Source organism: Papaver somniferum, unplaced genomic scaffold (genome assembly GCF_003573695.1).
Source record: "Papaver somniferum cultivar HN1 unplaced genomic scaffold, ASM357369v1 unplaced-scaffold_103, whole genome shotgun sequence".
Lineage (NCBI taxonomy): Eukaryota > Viridiplantae > Streptophyta > Magnoliopsida > Ranunculales > Papaveraceae > Papaver > Papaver somniferum.
Genome location: NW_020619159.1, coordinates 1427635 through 1434695, shown reverse-complemented (window position 1 = coordinate 1434695; position 7061 = coordinate 1427635).

Genomic DNA, 7061 nt, shown 5'->3' with positions numbered 1-7061 from the left:
AAGGAAGTCAAATTTCACAATAGAAGAAGGACAAGAGACCAAGCAGAACTAATCCAAATCCTACCAAATTTCATCTATCTTGAATGAAATAGAAAGACAAAGCCAACAAAAAAGAAAATGTTCATAAAAATGTTGAATTTTATATATGTTAACTAAAAAAGTCTACACACTTCGTTATACGTCTGAAATTGATTTCTGAGACTAAATTGTAAACTAGATAAACTCATCTTTAACAGAATAAGTTTGAAAAATGTATTGGTAATCACAAATAAATGTTCTAAGGCATTACGTCTAGTAAAAATTGCATTTCTGTGTACGTTGATTCAAGAAAATATGAAGGAAGTCAAATTTCACAATAGAAAAAGGATGAAATACCAGCCAGAACTAATCCAAATTCTAACAAATTTCATTTATTTTAATCAAATTGAAAGACAAAGCCAATACAAAAATAAAGAGTTCATAAAAATGTTGAATTTTTTATACGTTAACTCAAAAAAGTCTACACTCTTCGTTATAAGTCGGAAGTTGATTTCTGAGACAAAATTGTAAACTAGATAAACTCATCTTTAACAGAAAGTTTTTGAAAAATGTATTGTAATCACGATTAATATGTTCTAAGGCAGTACGTTGAATCAAGAAATATGAAGGAAGTCAATTTTCACAATATAAGAAGGATGAAAGACCAAGTAGAACTTATCCAAATTCTAACAAATTTCATCTATCTTGAATCAAACGGAAAGACAAAGCCAACACAAAAAGAAAGAGTTCATAAAAATGTTGAATTTTATGTACGTTAACTCAAAAAAGTCTACACACTTCGTTATACATCTGAAGTTGATTTCTGAGACGAAATTGTAAACTAGATAAACTCATCTTTAACAGAAAAAGTTTGAAAAATGTATTGTAATCACAAATAATAAGTTCTAAGGCATTACGTCTAGTAAAAATGTACGTTGATTCAAGAAAATATGAAGGAAGTCAAATATCACAATAGAAGAAGGATAAAAGCCCAGGCAGAACTAATCCAAATTCCAACAAATTTCATCTATTTGAATCAAATTGAAAGACAAAGCCACTACAAAAATAAAGAGTTCATAAAAATGTTGAATTTTTTATACGTTAACTAAGAAAAGTCTACACTCTTAGTTATAAGTCGGAAGTCGATTTCTGAGACTAAATTGTAAACTAGTTAAACTCATCTTTAACAGAAAAAGTTTGAAAAATGTATTGTAATCACAATAAATATGTTCTAAGGTAGTACGTCTAGTAAAAATTGCATTTCTATGTACGTTGATACAAGAATATATGAAGGAAGTCAAATTTCACAATAGAAGAAGGACAAGAGACCAAGCAGAACTAATTTAAATCCTAACAAAGTTCATCTTTCTTGAATCAAATAGAAAGACAAATCCAACACAAAAAGAAAGTGTTCATAAAAATGTTGAATTTTATATATGTTAACTAAAAAAGTCTACACACTTCGTTATATGTCTGAAATTGATTTCTCAGACTAAATTGTAAACTAGATAAACTCATCTTTAACAGAAAAAGTTTTAAAAATGTATTGTAATCACAAATAATATGTTCTAAGGCATTACGTCTAGTAAAAATTGCATTTCTATGTACGTTGATTCAAGAAAATATGAAGGAAGTCAAATTTCACAATAGAAAAAGGATGAAATACTAGCCAGAACTAATCCAAATTCAAACAAATTTCATCTATTTGAATCAAATTGAAAGACAAAGCCAATACAAAAATAAAGAGTTCATAAAAATGTTGAATTTTTTATACGTTAACTCAAAAACGTCTACACTCTTCGTTATAAGTCGTAAGTTGATTTCTGAGACTAAATTGTAAACTAGATAAACTCATCTTTAACAGAAAGTTTTTGAAAAATGTATTGTAATCACAATTAATATGTTCTAAGGCAGTACGTTGAATCAAGAAATATGAAGGAAGTCAAATTTCACAATAGAAAAAGGATGAAATACCAGCCAGAACTAATCCAAATTCTAACAAATTTCATCTATTTGAATCAAATTGAAAGACAAAGCCAATACAAAAATAAAGAGTTCATAAAAATGTTGAATTTTTTATACGTTAACTCAAAAACGTCTACACTCTTCGTTATAAGTCGTAAGTTGATTTCTGAGACTAAATTGTAAACTAGATAAACTCATCTTTAACAGAAAGTTTTTGAAAAATGTATTGTAATCACAATTAATATGTTCTAAGGCAGTACGTTGAATCAAGAAATATGAAGGAAGTCAAATTTCACAACAGAAAAACGATGAAATACCAGCCAGAACTAATCCAAATTCTAACAAATTTCATCTATTTGAATCAAATTGAAAGACAAAGCCAATACAAAAATAAAGAGTTCATAAAAATGTTGAATTTTTTATACGTTAACTCAAAAACGTCTACACTCTTCGTTATAAGTCGTAAGTTGATTTCTGAGACTAAATTGTAAACTAGATAAACTCATCTTTAACAGAAAGTTATTGAAAAATGTATTGTAATCACAATTAATATGTTCTAAGGCAGTACGTTGATTCAAGAAAATATGAAGGAAGTCAATTTTCACAATAGAAGAAAGATGAAAGACCAAGAAGAACTAATCCAAATCCTAACAAATTTCATCTATCTTGAATCAAATAGAAAGACAAAGCCAACACAAAAAGAAAGTGTTCATAAAAATGTTGAATTTTATATATGTTAACTAAAAAAGTCTACACACTTCGTTATACATCTGAAATTGATTTCTAAGACGAAATTGTAAACTAGATAACTCATCTTTAACAGAAAGTTTTTGAAAAATTTATTGTAATCACAATTAATATGTTCTAAGGCAGTACGTTGATTCAAGAAAATATGAAGGAAGTCAATTTTCACAATAGAAGAAGGATGAAAGACCAAGAAGAACTAATCCAAATTCTAACAAATTTCATCTATCTTAAATCAAATAGAAAGACAAAGCCAAAACAAAAAGAAAGAGTTCATAAAAATGTTGAATTTTATGAACGTTAACTCAAAAAAGTCTACACACTTCGTTATACATCTGAATTTGATTTCTGAGACTAAATTGTAAACTAGATAAACTCATCTTTAACAGAAAAAGTTTGAAAAATGTATTGTAATCACAAATAATATGTTCTAAGGCATTACGTCTAGTAAAAATGTACGTTGATTCAAGAAAATATGAAGGAAGTCAAACATCACAATAGAAGAAGGATAAAAGCCCAGGCAGAACTAATCCAAATTCCAATAAATTTCATCTATTTGAATCAAATTGAAAGACAAAGCCAATACAAAAATAAAGAGTTCATAAAAATGTTGAATTTTTTATACGTTAACAAAGAAAAGTCTACACTCTTCGTTATAAGTCGGAAGTCGATTTCTGAGACTAAATTGTAAACTAGTTAAACTCAACTTTAACAGAAAAAGTTTGAAAAATGTATTGTAATCACAATAAATATGTTCTAAGGCAGTACGTCTAGTAAAAATTGCATTTCTCTGTACGTTGATTCAAGAATGTATGAAGGAAGTCAAATTTCACAATAAAAGAAGGGTGAAAGGCCAAGCAGAACTAATCCAAATCCTAACAAATTCCATCTATCTTGAATTAAATAGAAAGATAAAGCCAACACAAAAAGAAAGAGTTCACAAAAATGAATTTTATATACGTTAACTCAAAAAAGTCTACAAATTTCGGTATAAGTCGGAAATTGATATTTGAGACTTAATTGGAAACTAGATAAACTCATCTTTAACAAAAAAAAGTTTGAAAAATGTATTGTAATCACAAATAATATGTTCTAAGGCATTACGTCAAGTAAAAATGTACGTTGATTCAAGAAAATATGAAGCCAATACAAAAATAAAAGCCCTGGCAGAACTAATCCAAATTCCAACAAATTTCATCTATTTGAATCAAATTGAAAGACAAAGCCAATACAAAAATAAAGAGTTCATAAAAATGTTGAATTTTGTATACGTTAACTAAGAAAAGTCTACACTCTTCGTTATAAGTCGGAAGTCGATTTCTGAGACTAAATTGTAAACTAGTTAAACTCATCTTTAACAGAAAAAGTTTGAAAAATGTATTGTAATCACAATAAATATGTTCTAAGGTAGTACGTCTAGTAAAAATTGCATTTCTATGTACGTTGATTCAAGAATATATGAAGGAAGTCAAATTTCACAATAGAAGAAGGACAAGAGACCAAGCTGAACTAATCCAAATCCTAACAAATTTCATCTATCTTGAATCAAATAAAAGACAAAGCCAACGCAAAAAGAAAGTGTTCATAAAAATGTTGAATTTTATGTACGTTAACTCAAAAAAGTCTACACACTTCGTTATACATCTGAATTTGATTTCTGAGACTAAATTGTAAACTAGATAAACTCATCTTTAACAGAAAAAGTTTGAAAAATGTATTGTAATCACAAATAATATGTTCTAAGGCATTACGTCTAGTAAAAATGTACGTTGATTCAAGAAAATATGAAGGAAGTCAAACATCACAATAGAAGAAGGATAAAAGCCCAGGCAGAACTAATCCAAATTTTAATAAATTACATCTATTTGAATCAAATTGAAAGACATAGCCAAAACAAAAAGAAAGAGTTCATAAAAATGTTGAATTTTATGTACGTTAACTCAAAAAAGTCTACACACTTCGTTATACATCTGAATTTGATTTCTGAGACTAAATTGTAAACTAGATAAACTCATCTTTAACAGAAAAAGTTTGAAAAATGTATTGTAATCACAAATAATATGTTCTAAGGCATTACGTCTAGTAAAAATGTACGTTGATTCAAGAAAATATGAAGGAAGTCAAACATCACAAGAAGAAGGATAAAAGCCCAGGCAGAACTAATCCAAATTCCAATAAATTTCATCTATTTGAATCAAATTGAAAGACAAAGCCAATACAAAAATAAAGAGTTCATAAAAATGTTGAATTTTTTATACGTTAACTAAGAAAAGTCTACACTCTTCGTTATAAGTCGGAAATCGATTTCTGAGACTAAATTGTAAACTAGTTAAACTCAACTTTAACAGAAAAAGTTTGAAAAATGTATTGTAATCACAATAAATATGTTATAAGGCAGTACGTCTAGTAAAATTTGCATTTCTCTGTACGTTGATTCAAGAATGTATGAAGGAAGTCAAATTTCACAAAAAAAGAAGGGTGAAAGGCCACGCAGAACTAATCCAAATCCTAACAAATTCCATCTATCTTGAATCAAATAGAAAGATAAAGCCAACACAAAAAGAAAGAGTTCACAAAAATGAATTTTATATACGTTAACTCAAAAAAGTCTACAAACTTCGGTATAAGTCGGAAATTGATTTTTGAGACTAAATTGTAAACTAGATAAACTCATCTTTAATAAAAAAAGTTTGAAAAATGTATTGTAATCACAAATAATATGTTCTAAGGCATTACGTCAAGTAAAAATGTACGTTGATTCAAGAAAATATGAAGTCAAATATCACAATAGAAGAAGGATAAAAGCCCAGGCAGAACTAATCCAAATTCCAACAAATTTCATCTATTTGAATCAAATTGAAAGACAAAGCCAATACAAAAATAAAGAGTTCATAAAAATGTTGAATTTTGTATACGTTAACTAAGAAAAGTCTACACTCTTCGTTATAAGTCGGAAGTCGATTTCTGAGACTAAATTGTAAACTAGTTAAACTCATCTTTAACAGAAAATGTTTGAAAAATGTATTGTAATCACAATAAATATGTTCTAAGGTAGTACGTCTAGTAAAAATTGCATTTCTATGTACGTTGATTCAAGAATATATGAAGGAAGTCAAATTTCACAATAGAAGAAGGACAAGAGACCAAGCAGAACTAATCCAAATCCTAACAAATTTCATCTATCTTGAATCAAATAGAAAGACAAAGCCAACACAAAAAGAAAGTGTTCATAAAAATGTTGAATTTTATATATGTTAACTAAAAAAGTCTACACACTTCGTTATACATCTGAAATTGATTTCTAAGACGAAATTGTAAACTAGATTACTCATCTTTAATAGAAAGTTTTTGAAAAATTTATTGTAATCACAATTAATATGTTCTAAGGCAGTACGTTGATTCATGAAAATATGAAGGAAGTCAAATATCACAATAGAAGAAGGATAAAAGCTCAAGCAGAACTAATCCAAATTCCAACAAATTTCATCTATCTGAATCAAATTAAAAGATAAAGCCAATACAAAAATAAAGAGTTCATAAAAATGTTAGATTTTTTATACGTTAACTCAAAAAAGTCTACACACTTCGTTATACATCTGAATTTGATTTCTGAGACTAAATTGTAAACTAGATAAACTCATTTTTAACAGAAAAGTTTGAAAAATGTATTGTAATCACAAATAATATGTTCTAAGGCATTACGTCTAGTAAAAATGTACGTTGATTCAAGAAAATATGAAGGAAGTCAAACATCACAATAGAAGAAGGATAAAAGCCCAGGCAGAACTAATCCAAATTGCAATAAATTTCATCTATTTGAATCAAATTGAAAGACAAAACCAATACTTTTTTTTGCTAAATCCAGATTGTATTAATGAATAGCCAATATTACAAAGAGTTCACAAGAAAAGAGGTCCTAAGACCCCAAAAACTTACAAACTATTTAAATCTGAAATAAGAAACATATGGAAATTCTAAATGCCTCAGAAAATCCGGCCTTTCATCAAAGCTTAACCCTTCACCATTTCTAAGATAACATCCCCTCTTTGCCATACAATCAGCTGCAAAATTTGCCTCACGAAAAGTATGAACAAAACGAATAGAATCATAACTGTTATTAATTTTTCTCCACCTGTGTTTAACAAACCAAGGAAGATTTGTACCCGTCAAGGCAGCAATAGCTCCCATTGAATCTGAACGCACAAGAACCTTTCTCATATTCCACTTCAAAGCCCATTCTAAACCAACAATAACACCATCAAGTTCAGCCAAGAAATTATTTGTAATTCCCAGCACAATGCTCATAGCCCCAACAAAGTTACAATCCGCATCAC